The sequence below is a fragment of the Pogona vitticeps genome, chromosome 1 (genome assembly GCF_051106095.1).
Source record: "Pogona vitticeps strain Pit_001003342236 chromosome 1, PviZW2.1, whole genome shotgun sequence".
In the NCBI taxonomy this organism is placed as follows: Eukaryota; Metazoa; Chordata; class Lepidosauria; order Squamata; family Agamidae; genus Pogona; species Pogona vitticeps.
The window spans coordinates 74487209-74498946 of NC_135783.1; the positions used below are offsets into that span (position 1 = coordinate 74487209).

Sequence of the window (11738 nt, forward strand, 5' to 3'; positions counted from 1 at the left end):
TAGACTGATTCATGCAGGGATAACTGGGCCAGTTACACTCTCAGTTTCAGCTCCGTATTCTTTCTTTCAAGGAAAGTATTTCATTACTGGTACATTTAACAAGCTTTTTAAAAATACAAATTTGAAAATAAAATTTAAATCAACCAACTTGCACCAATTAGTCGACCAGGCGTGCTTGAAATTCTAACCCATAAGCAAATCTAAAGGATATTTTTCTACAGTTCTTCTTATTGAGAAAATAACTGCATCTCTCCAGAATGAGGGAAGAAGGAAGATAAGAAAAACAGTGGATTAATTTATTTTTAGTAAAAAGGTTATCTCTTTACTTGCATTGTTTTGCTTTTAATCTCTGAGATAAGCATCTAAACTAGATGATATTCTACCCATTTCCTAAATCTAAAGATTAACCAAGGTAGAAAGGAATATTCTTACAATGTAATTTATACCAGAAATCAAGATCACAGGTTTTTAGGGAACCAACTGTATTGTATACTTCAGCTATATACACGTATTATGTAGCGATCCCCTCCTCTCTGCAGTTTGCTTTTCTCTGGCAGACTGTTGTGGCAGCTGAAATTTCTGGAAGATTCAACACCCAGCAACAAAACCAGCCTATTGAAAGACTCCGCTCTTGCCTCAAGACAGAAACAACGGAACAGCACAAGCTGGAAGATGGAGGTAGAAAAGCCCTTCCTTTCTGGAAGCAAAAATGAAAGCATTTAAACATGGGTAAAGCAAGATATGTGCTGCGAAAGGAAATAATATTTTTTAAAAAACATATCACTTGTAGATGACTGAAATACAGAGAGAAGGCTACTTCAGAGTTCATTAAGGAACTTCTTTTTTGCTTTTGTTGACATTTGCAATAGTTTACATAAATACATTAACTCACAATATTACACATGTCACAGAAACAAAGGGATTTCTTCCAGGGATCTCTGACAATGTCTATGGCAGATCATTTTAGTACTTGTACATGCCATCCCTCTTGATTGTAAAGTAGCTCTTGGAATGTGCATTTCTTAATAAAAAGCTGAAAGCCCAGTTTCTATTTTAACAGAGCAAATTTTCACATATTTCCGCTATGGTGGAAAGAGGAAAATCAGTTTGTGGACAACTATTTAAAATAAATGAGAGCAGCTTTATTTTATCACTTTTTTGTTTGTGGGGTGGGGTTTACTGATGAGAAGAACACTTCATTAGTACCAGCTTCTTAGTGCAACCTTCCCATCCTTGTGCCCTCTATATGTGCAGTGCCACTATTCCTAAAATCCTCAACTAATGTGCCGACCTATAGTTGTACATCTAGAGGGGATCAGGTTGAGGAAGCATAGACAGCATCATGCTCTTCCAGCTGACTGAGTTTTACAGAAACTACAGACCAGAAGATACGTGGCTGTATATAGGACAACATAATACCATGGCAAGTGACCAGATCATGTTTGAACCAGATCACCTGCCTCAGGGTTGGGATGCTTCAGAATTGGATCTGCAAAGGCTATAAAATTGTCAGTGTCTAGGTTCCATGTTGGTTGTCTAGCTGGAGTGCTAAATTAGGGCTCAGGTAAGCATTTCCACATCTCTGGGGTTCCCGCTGGTCAGCTTCCTGTAATTTAATCAATAGATGTGTAAAAGCAATTAGGTAATAGCTATAATCTGGGCTTTCTCACTCTTTTTGGCCCTCAAGTCACTTGGCCTGAATAAGGTGGCTATGTCTGCCATGATGTCAAGAAAAAAAATATAAAATTATATGTGTACCTAAAACTATAGTGTTTTTGCTTCTATATGACACTTTAGTCTCACAAAATAGGTGACATTTTATTATATCAAACTAAATAAGGATCTCTTGTCTCACACCTCTGTCCATTTTCTTTGGCAATATTTCATTCGCAACTTTATCCTTCCAGATTCGAGATAATTTCTTCTTACCAATGCTTTAAAAACACATATGTTGTCCTTTGTTTTTTCTGATTTGCTAGGATTTAAACTTAATGATTCAAAGTTTTTTCTTTGCTTTACAACCTTCTGATAGGCCTGCTTATAACCTGTAAACAGGATTTTGTTATAATGCCGTTGTACATTGTTGTTTTTTAGATACTTCAGAAAACTTGCTAAGTAACTTGATAGATCTCAAGATATTTACACAGAAAGTATGAGGCAGGTAACTTAATCTTATAGGCCCAGCTTGATAGACTTCTGCTTCTGGCAGTACATAGTGATGATCAATATGATCAAGTCAATGTGATACAACTCAGCATGATGATGAAAGTATAAATGTACTAAATGCAATAAACTTCCATAGCAACTGTGTGCCTTGTGGCATTATTTACAATGACTCCCCATGTGGCTTCATAAAGACTGCAAACAGAGAGTTCACCAATAATCGTTAATTCTCTCTATATCTCCACCTATATGTGTAACTCTTATTTATATTCAGTTCCACAAATGCCTAGTTGTCAACAGTTTTAATGAGTCCTTCCTCCCCTTCTCTTTATACCACAGACGACCATGTAATGAGTCTAGAATAAAGCAGGTCTACCTTGCCTCTGCCCTGGTTTAACAGCCAAATGGGTAGGATTGCTGCATAAGAAAGTGAAGGCAGGTATCATTTTAGTAGGTATCTCTCAGCTGCTCTATTTGCCTATGATAATGACATACAATATAATTTCTGAACAACAGACAAGGTGATCTATAGTTTTTGAACAACTGATTTGTAAAGGAAAGTTCCAAAAGCAAGATACCAAAAAAGTAGAGTCATTGAAGAAACCCAAGAAGTTTAAAGTAAGGTACCTCTGATTTGTTGTGACATATCTGTGGCCAAGAGCATTGCATTAATGGCAGCAGAGCTAAATGTCTTGTGCTAGGGCAGTTGTGTGAATAAGGCATAGCATTTAGCAGCGTAGCACCACCACAAAGTAATTGAAAGAATACAATTGAATGTTAGCACTGTGTTTTCCTGTTCTTGTTTTTTTAAAAAAACTGATGCAACTCTGCTTAAGTAATATGTTCCCTAATTTGGCAAAGGCCCACCAGTTACCAAGGACTGCGGCCTATAAACGGAGAAGCGGAGAAGCGATTGGAATCTTTTTCACCCAATTTCCCCGGCCCAGATCAGGTATCCATTTTACAGCTGACTGACCTACAGGCTAAGCTAATTTTCAAGCACATAGTTTAGTGTATGAAAAAAGTCACTGACTGTTAGAAAAAGTGAGGGGAAGTGCCCAAAATTACTTTCCCATACAAGAATACAGCTTTTGTCTACCACAATGCAGTATCTTATGACCAAAATTGCTTGGTGAAAAACACTTAAGTAGCAAGTTCTAACACATGCTGATAGCAGAATTTGCTTCCTCGCAGCTTTCCTGAGGTAAACATCAGCTTCGAGCCTGGGGCAAGCAGATGTACATAATTTCAAAACCAGGTTTCCAAGTTTGTAGAGATGGCTGGGAACAAACACACACACACACACACACACACACACACACACACACAGAGAGAGAGAGAGAGAGAGAGAGAGAGAGAGAGAGAGAGAGATCTTCTGTTCGTTGTATCCTGTTAACCATATAACAAAGGGTTATCCCTTGTGTCTTGCCTACCTGCCTGAACTTGTGACTTGTGGGGAGCATCAACAGACTACTTGCTGTGATTCCCTTCCTCCTTCGAGTCATTTCTGGTAGCTTCTTACTGTAACTGTTCCGTTGATCACTGCAAAAGAGAGGCTGAGAAAGAGGCAGAGAGGCTGGGGCGGTGGTGGTGGTAGTGCTATCGGGCTGCTTCCAGGTCACCATGACATTGCCCATCTCCCTTTCACTGTACCTTAAACCTAGAACCGTAAAGTTTTAACATGTGGTGTACAAAATTAAACAGCTGTTATGCAGCAGAAAAGAAAATACAGTATATAGATGCCTTTGCAGTGGGTAAGTAAATTATATCTCATAAAATCTGAGATGCCAGACTTGTGTCAGGCAAGAAGTACAGAACTCAATGCCACAGAGGACAAACCAACCCCAACCATCTGCCACCACCATCTGATCAGATCCTGGTAGAACCCTTTTCTTCACTACAAGCGTCTCCTAGGATGGAGTCATTTAACTCCCCTGACATTGGCAAAATCCAGTAAATAGCATGGGTGTGGGAAGGACAGGGGACATGTCCTTTGCCTGAGGGCCAAATAGTCTTTGACAGGGTTTGTCCCCAAGACTGGAGATCTGTATTTGTCCTCACCACTGCCACGACAGCCACATTGGGCCTCTCTGCTGGTGCTGCACTTCTGCTTCTGCCTCCTCAGCCTCCCCTCTGCCGCCACCACTGCTGCGATGACCTTCCTGCAACTACCACCACCACCACCACTTTGGCCTCCCCTCCTCTTCCCCCTCTGCCCCCACCACCACCACCTCAGCCTCCCTGCTGCTCCGTTACCATCTCCAATCAGGAGGCTCTGCTCAGCCAGGATGGATTTGGATGGGGAGAAGGCTATCTAGAAGGGGGAAGCGGAGGAGAGGGAGAGGGGTGTAAAGGGAACGAGGGAGCACCAGTGAGAGGGCGAAGAGAAGAAGTTGGTTGAGGGACAGGATGGGACAGGAGGAAGTGGAGGGGCTGAAAGTGGAGGGAAGGAAGGCTGGGCTTGGTTGACTGATGGCTGGGAATGAGCTCTTTGGTAAAGCATTGGCCTTTTTTTGGCAAGTGGACTGTGGTGTATTTATTTATTTATTTATTTATTTACTTATTGCTATCAAGTACAGTGCTGTATCAGATAGCAGGAGTTATATATACAGGGGTGTTCACATATGTGGAATCAATTCCAATCAATCAATTCTACACCCACCTCAAAATGAACAGACTTCTGGCAGAAGAGCAGAAAAATCCACTCCCTCTGGAGCATTCACTCCACGCATACACAGATCTTGTGTGTACACCAACATTTAAATCTTTTTAAATCTGTTGCAGAACCCAATGTAACAACAGTTTTTATTGCCAGTGAGACCAAAACCGAAGAGTCATACATTATGTCCCAGAAAACACCCAACAACATAGGACTGCATATAATGCAATGAATTCTCCTTTTATTTATTTATTTTCCTCATTGGTGCTGCGAAAGTGAAACTTTCCTGCCAGAATACAGTAAAGAGAAGAACTACACCAGACTTGAAGTACTGTATGTAAAGAATCTAGGAAACCACATGACTAACAGCATGCAGTGGATGAATAATTTGTTTATTTCTTCAGGAAAAAAATGTATACCCTGCCCTCCAGTGACCAAGTGACCATCCTAGAACAATCTATAGAAGTGGCTGGATGGAAATTCTTAAAGAATAGGAACCAGAGAGTGTGAAAATTCCACTTGAAAGGACAATCTCTAGCCCTCATTAGAAATCCTATAAAACAGTGGTTAGAAACCATGGGGACTTTATAGCACACAGTAGTTATATCTTGAAATACCAAGTGTCAAACACACACTTGCTATGCTCTTACACCTATATGTATTGTTCACTATCTTACCTCTGTTTCAACAATGGAAAGGGAAAAGACATGTACTGTATGCTCAAACGTATCTCCTCTCATTTGCCAGAATTAATCACTAGATAAGAAAAGTGTTTCAAGGTGCTAAACTTCAGACTTACCACAAGTCCTTGTCCTTGGCCAAGTTTCCAGTGAAACAAGTTTCCTGGAAGGCAGCATCCATTGCCTCCCAACATTCAGTGAGTCCTTCTCTAACCCCTGACAAATATTCCAAGGTACATCATCTCTAGTGGCAGGGGTGGGGTGCAGATGGGGGTAAAGAATTTCCCCCTCCCACTTTAGGAAGACAATGGAGCATGCAGTTTGTCACTGTAATCGTAAATATTTTGGAGACTCAGTCAGCCTATGGTGTTGGCATAACATTGTCCCAGTGCAACATTGCACTTCCATGATTTACCGCTCAATGCTAAACATTAGTGTGCTGCTGCAGTAACTCTTCATGATTAAGCTGCCAGTGAATATATTTGAAATCACATTCACTGCATCAGTGCACAGTCTATTTTAGCTTAAAATGTGGAGCCCACTTAGCATTAATGTGCTTTCTCTTTATCAATAAAGACACTTTCATTGTGCAGTTGCTCCTTCCTGGAACACCCCTCCAGCTGGTTTTCTGCATGATAAAAGCAAACAACTATCACGGAAGGACAGACAAAAATGTTAACTTTTGCAATGCTTACCTCTTCCTGTCCTCTCTCCCTTTTCTCCCAAGAGGTCTGCTGCTCATAATTCCACTTTGAAAAGTGCTCTGTACCAGCACCTCATAGAAGAAATATGGTTTATCCCCACCCCACTGAGAGCCACAGTAATAAGTAAAGCCAACTTAAAGAGGAAATCTCTCCGACTATTTATAGAGGGCCAAATTGGAAAACTGCATAGTAAATTATTCACTGCTCCTCAGTCAGTTGCTAGGGCTCCCTAAAAAGAACATTGCCATGGAAGTGTCTCGCTGGCAGACTTGTCTCCACAGGCGTGTGAAGTTCATAGAGTGTTGAAAGAGGAGTGGGAAAGCCATTGTTGCCTGTGTTGTGTACAGTCATCCCATGGATTGCCTTTGACAAAGAGGTTTTGCAAGGTTTTACAGAGTTTGTGGGGGGGGGTGGAATCCTGCAAAGCCGGTTTGGTGAGAGATGCCAAGGAAGTGAAAATGTATGAGCATAGTGAAGGCTGTGATGCCTTTATCACCCTATTTTTGACTTTTACATCTATATTTACAAAGGCATCTACAGCTAAATAAATTGGCAGCATTTAGATTTAATGAAAGTTGCAAAGGAAAAGGTATCCAGGTTAAAACCATCTTATATCTTTGCAAATGGCCTTCTCATACAGATTTCAGGCAACTGGGAAACCCAGCTGTATTATTTTTAGTACTATAGTGTGCTAGGCATGTACACATCTATCAACTGTATTTCTGTACTTCCTCCAAATCTGTTCTATGTCTACTTCTGGATTGCTAATGTACTGACACTCAGGCTCTGTTTGTTTGTTTGTTTTCATGAGCATCATCATGGTATGCACTGCCCATACATATTCTCCACTGCTAAAGCATGCATGTTCCATCTTTTCATGCATGTTTGCAACATGCCCATCATTCTGGCATTTCTTTTTTCCCCCTGTATTTTGTCAGATGTTTCCACAGCCCTGTAATCATATGAAGATCCTGAAACTCAAAATTTGTCCGGTATGCATCCAGCCTGGGTGGTGGGAGCTTGGGAGATGTCTACATAAAAAGACTGCATCCCATCCTCCACCATAAAGAACTTTCCACACTTTCAGTCATTAGCAGCTAAATAGGGCTGTGATGCTAAATCCAATTCAGTACTAGTAATGGAGGCAAAGGATGATGAATGATCGAAAATGAATGCCTTTATTATGAGAAGTGAAGCATGTTTACCTACCCTTTAATCTGAGAAGAAGAAACATAGGCCTGAAACATGCTTGAAAGGGTGGAGTGACAACTTAGAAGTAGAGTTTTAAGAACATGGGGCAGAGGGGAGAAAATTCTCACAAAATATCACAGCACCTATGTGATGTTACTGGTGAACACTGGGACCAGTGCCCTTCAATGTTTTTATTAATGACCTGGATTAGGGGACACAGGGAATGCTAATCAAATTTGTGGATGATACAAAATTGGGTGGACTAGCAAATACCCTGAAAGCAAAAACAAAATTCAAAATGATCTAGATAGACTTGAGCACCGGGCTGAAAACAACAGAATGAAATTTAATGGGGATTAAGTGCAAAATACTGCACCTAGGAAATAATAAAGCAAACACACAGTTGCGAGATGGGGAATACCTGGCTTAGCAATGCTACAAGCGTGAAGGATCTATGAGTCATCATAGATCACAAGCTGAATATAAGCCAACAGTGTGATGTGGCTACCCAAAAAGCCAATGTGATTTCAGGCTTCATTAACAGAAGTATAGTCTCCAAATCCCACAAGGTGCTACTTGCCTTCTATTCAGCACTGGTTAAGCCTAATGTATTTAGTTCTGGACACTGCACTTTGAGAAAGATGCTGACATATTGGAAGAAATTCAGAGGAGGGCAAGAATGATTATCAGGGGCTGAAAACCAAGCCCTATGAGGAAAGACTGAAAGAACTGGGCATGTATAGCCTTGAGAAAAGAAGATTGGGGTGTGTGTGTGTGATATGATAGCCTTTTCAAATATTTAAAAGGCTGTCATACAGAGGAGGGGCAGGATCTGTTCTCAATCATCCCAGAGTGCAGGACATGCAACAATGGGCTCAAGTTACGAGAAGCCAGATTTCGGTTGAATATCAGAAAAAACTTTGTAACTGTTAAAGCAATAGGGCAATTTAGCCAATTACCTAGAGAGGAGGTGAATGCTTCAACACTGGAGGCATTCAAGAGAAATGTAGGCAACCATCTGACCAATAGTGGTTGTTCTGGGTTTTTCGAGCTCTTTGGCCGTGTTCTGAAGGTTGTTCTTCCTGACGTTTCGCCAGTCTCTGACCAATATCCTTTGATTTGTATTAGGCTTGATGGTCTTATAGACCCCTTCCAACTTCATTATTCTATGCTTCTATGATTCTATAAATGCTGAGGTTATTTCCCATTTTTAGCAACTATATCAGCCATTCTGTGGAATAGTACTGGCCAAAATCTTAACATCTAAAGACGTCCACCTATAAGTGAGAATAAAATAAATATGTACAAAATAGCCTAGGCACAGGAGGGGGTATCCTCCATGATTTTGATGGAACTAACCAACAGAGTGCCTATACTCACTGTACAGTCAGCAGTTCATATCACAAAAGAGGCACTAACAATGCTGAATATGGGATCAGATTTTCCAGTAACATTTTTTTTTTTGTAAATGGATAATTGAGAAAGCTTGTGTGGTTGTTCTAATATAAAGATTGCAAGCTGAGATACAGTCCTGTTTCACAGATTTCAATTGGATTTTAAAATGGATGGTTGTTCTAAAATGTGGTCCATGGATGAAGTACATAGTCATGTTGCCAGAACTATATCAAATTAGTTTCACCTGAAGTAGCTCCTCTGGAAATAGCAGGGAAAATGTGTAGAAAGCTAAACATCCTGACTACCTTGATGGGTGCAGTTTCTACCCCACAAGCATGTGGTGTAGTGAAGGATGAAGACAGGCTGAGTGATTTCACCCATGGCCATGATCTCAGCTCTTGCCACACTGAATGATGATCTGAGCATAGTTCAGATTTGTCTCAGGGTTCAACTAGATCTTTTGCTTCTGTCCATGAACTTTTCTTGGCAAAGATACTGGAGTGGCTTGCCAGTTCCTGCTCCAGGTGGATCATGTTTAGTCGGAACTCTCCACTATGACCTGTCCGTTTTGGGTGTCCCTGCATGGCATGGCCCATAGCTTCTCTGAGTTACTCAAGCCCCTTCGCCATGACAAGGCAGTGATCCATGAAGGAGTGATATTCATGAGAAGAGAAATCTCCCTGGAAAAGACCCAGATGTTGGGAAAATGTGAAGGCAAGAGGAGAAGGGGACGAAATAGGACGAGATGGTTGGACAGTGTCATCAAAGCTACCAACATGAATTTGACCCAACTCAGGGAGGCAGTGGAAGACAGGAGGGCCTGGCGTTCTCTGGTCCATGGGGTCACGAAGAGTCGGGCATGACTTAACAACTAAACAACAACAACAACACAACTAGACCATGGGTACAAAATACAGGCCACAAATACAGTGTGGAAGTCAACACAGAATGAAAATAACTTTCTGCTGCTAAACCATGATGGCAAGCACACAAAATTCTCTGAATGAAAAGAGCAGGAACAGTCACTCTGCATGGTTTGATTATACTGTTTCACTGCTATAAAGATAGTAATAATGTAAATCTTCGGCAAGAGTCTGCTGAACAAGACCACTGAGTCATTCTTGTTTCATGGGAAAATGTAGGTGTGTTTTCATGAGATAAGCCCGGAGAAATTCTTTTCCTTCCAAATTATTCTTGGGGGAGAGGGAGAGGTGGGTGTTTATTATCATCATACAAAATTCTCATACATTCAAAGTCACAGACAGAACATAATACTAAGTGACCAAAAACACCCTTTATTTAACAACCAAATAATTAAGTATTTTCTGGCCACAGTTCAGAGAAATGTGACTAACACTAAATGTCTGGCAGGGTTTTCTTGCTGATTACCTCCCACTCTAAACCCATCCTCTGTTTGGCAGGATGCTCTTGAATATTAGGGTAGCTTCAGAAACGATTTGTGATTCCATGAGGTGAGGTGGGAAAGTCTGTTGATTAAAGACAACAGTTCAAATGTCCTACAAGATACCTCCAAATTTCTGAGTGCATCTAAGTGCAACTTTTCATATTTGATGCTGGAAAACATGTTTCAGTGCAAACCTTATACTATGGCAGTGTGGAAACTGAAGAGTCCTTTAAAAGAGAGAGAAAGTCACCTTGGGCACATTCCAACTTTAACTGTGCATGGGAATAGCCTGTTTCCTCAAAACATTCAAGAAACTGTCAGTTCTTTGATAACAGGAACACTGAGGGAGCATTGAGTAACAGTGTTTGCCATATTATACCTAAGCAGTAAGTTTGTTACTAGAGAGAAACCAAACAGGATAAAATGTCTCCTGTCCAATAAGATTTGTCATACTTTCAATATTTACAGTTTGGAAAAAGAATGTGTGGTTTCATTTAATGCCATATTTGCAACACACATACTGTTGTTCACAGTGATAAAACATATTTTTGTGTGTGTCGTCTCATAGGAAGCTCTAGCTAGTCAGCAGAGCTGAATGTTATGTCCACCATCTATTTATACATGCCACTATCTTATACTATGATCTGCCACATTTCATAGCAAAGAAGAGCTCAGGATCAGCATCACAGGGTTTAGTTTCTTTTGGATGAAAGTAAACACTAGAGGTTTAAAGTACCATTTTGTTTACAAGTATACAAGCAGAGCTCAGTGAACTCCATCAGCAGACAAGACAAGACAGCTGATCAGATTCTCAAAGATAGTAACTGTGCCCCCAAGGAGCTTCATCTTCAGGCATCTTATAGCTCTCTCTCACACTATGTTCTTTTGCCCAGATACAGACAACAAGCTTGCTTCTAACTATCTCTCAAACTCTAGTGGGTGTTACATCCCAAGGACTCAGGAGAGATTCTCGCACAGCAAAGATTACTAAAATCCTTTTGTAGGGGGGGACAGCTACACAAAATGTGAAGCAATCCAACTGCATATTTTTGGTATGGCAGAAGTGAATTATGATTGCTTTCTTTAGTTTTAGTAACATTTCACCCATTTCCATGGGTAGAAGTAGATTTCTATGTGACTCAAAGCATTTGCGTGGTGGATTTTGAACACAGACTGATTCAAATAAATTTCCAGAAAGGTAGCTGTGGCATCCAAAATTAATGGGTTACAGACCACAAAAGTCACCCCAAATAATATTAGTTAACCTTTAATGTCCTGCAGGATTGTTGTTGTTTGCTGTTGTTCTCATTTTGATAATTTGAATAAAGTTATCATACTTGCTCTGCTCTTTTGTGATCTTTTAAAGGAAATGAGGTACTTTCTTTAACACTTAGGAACGTCCAGCTTCGACAACTGTCATTATTTTTATATAGATGAATATTAAATAGTTTTGATGCCTGTATTTTTTATTATTGGAATGGGATAAGAACATCTGTTATAAATTTATATACTGATAATTAATATATATAATGTATAGTATA

The 11738-nt window shown here is 40.3% G+C and overlaps 1 protein-coding gene and 1 long non-coding RNA gene across 2 annotated transcripts in view; one reads left to right on the forward strand and one right to left on the reverse strand.

The window, feature by feature from the left end:
• The window catches only part of KATNA1 (katanin catalytic subunit A1), a 450967-nt gene that overhangs the window by 298357 nt on the left and 140872 nt on the right, over window positions 1-11738 (forward strand). The gene's annotated exons all lie outside the window — the stretch shown is intronic.
• On the reverse strand, window positions 466-6331 carry LOC140705944 (uncharacterized). Its single transcript, XR_012085582.2, has 2 exons — window positions 6198-6331; window positions 466-697 (listed from the first exon to the last, which is right to left on the reverse strand). It is a non-coding gene; the product is annotated as an uncharacterized LOC140705944 (long non-coding RNA).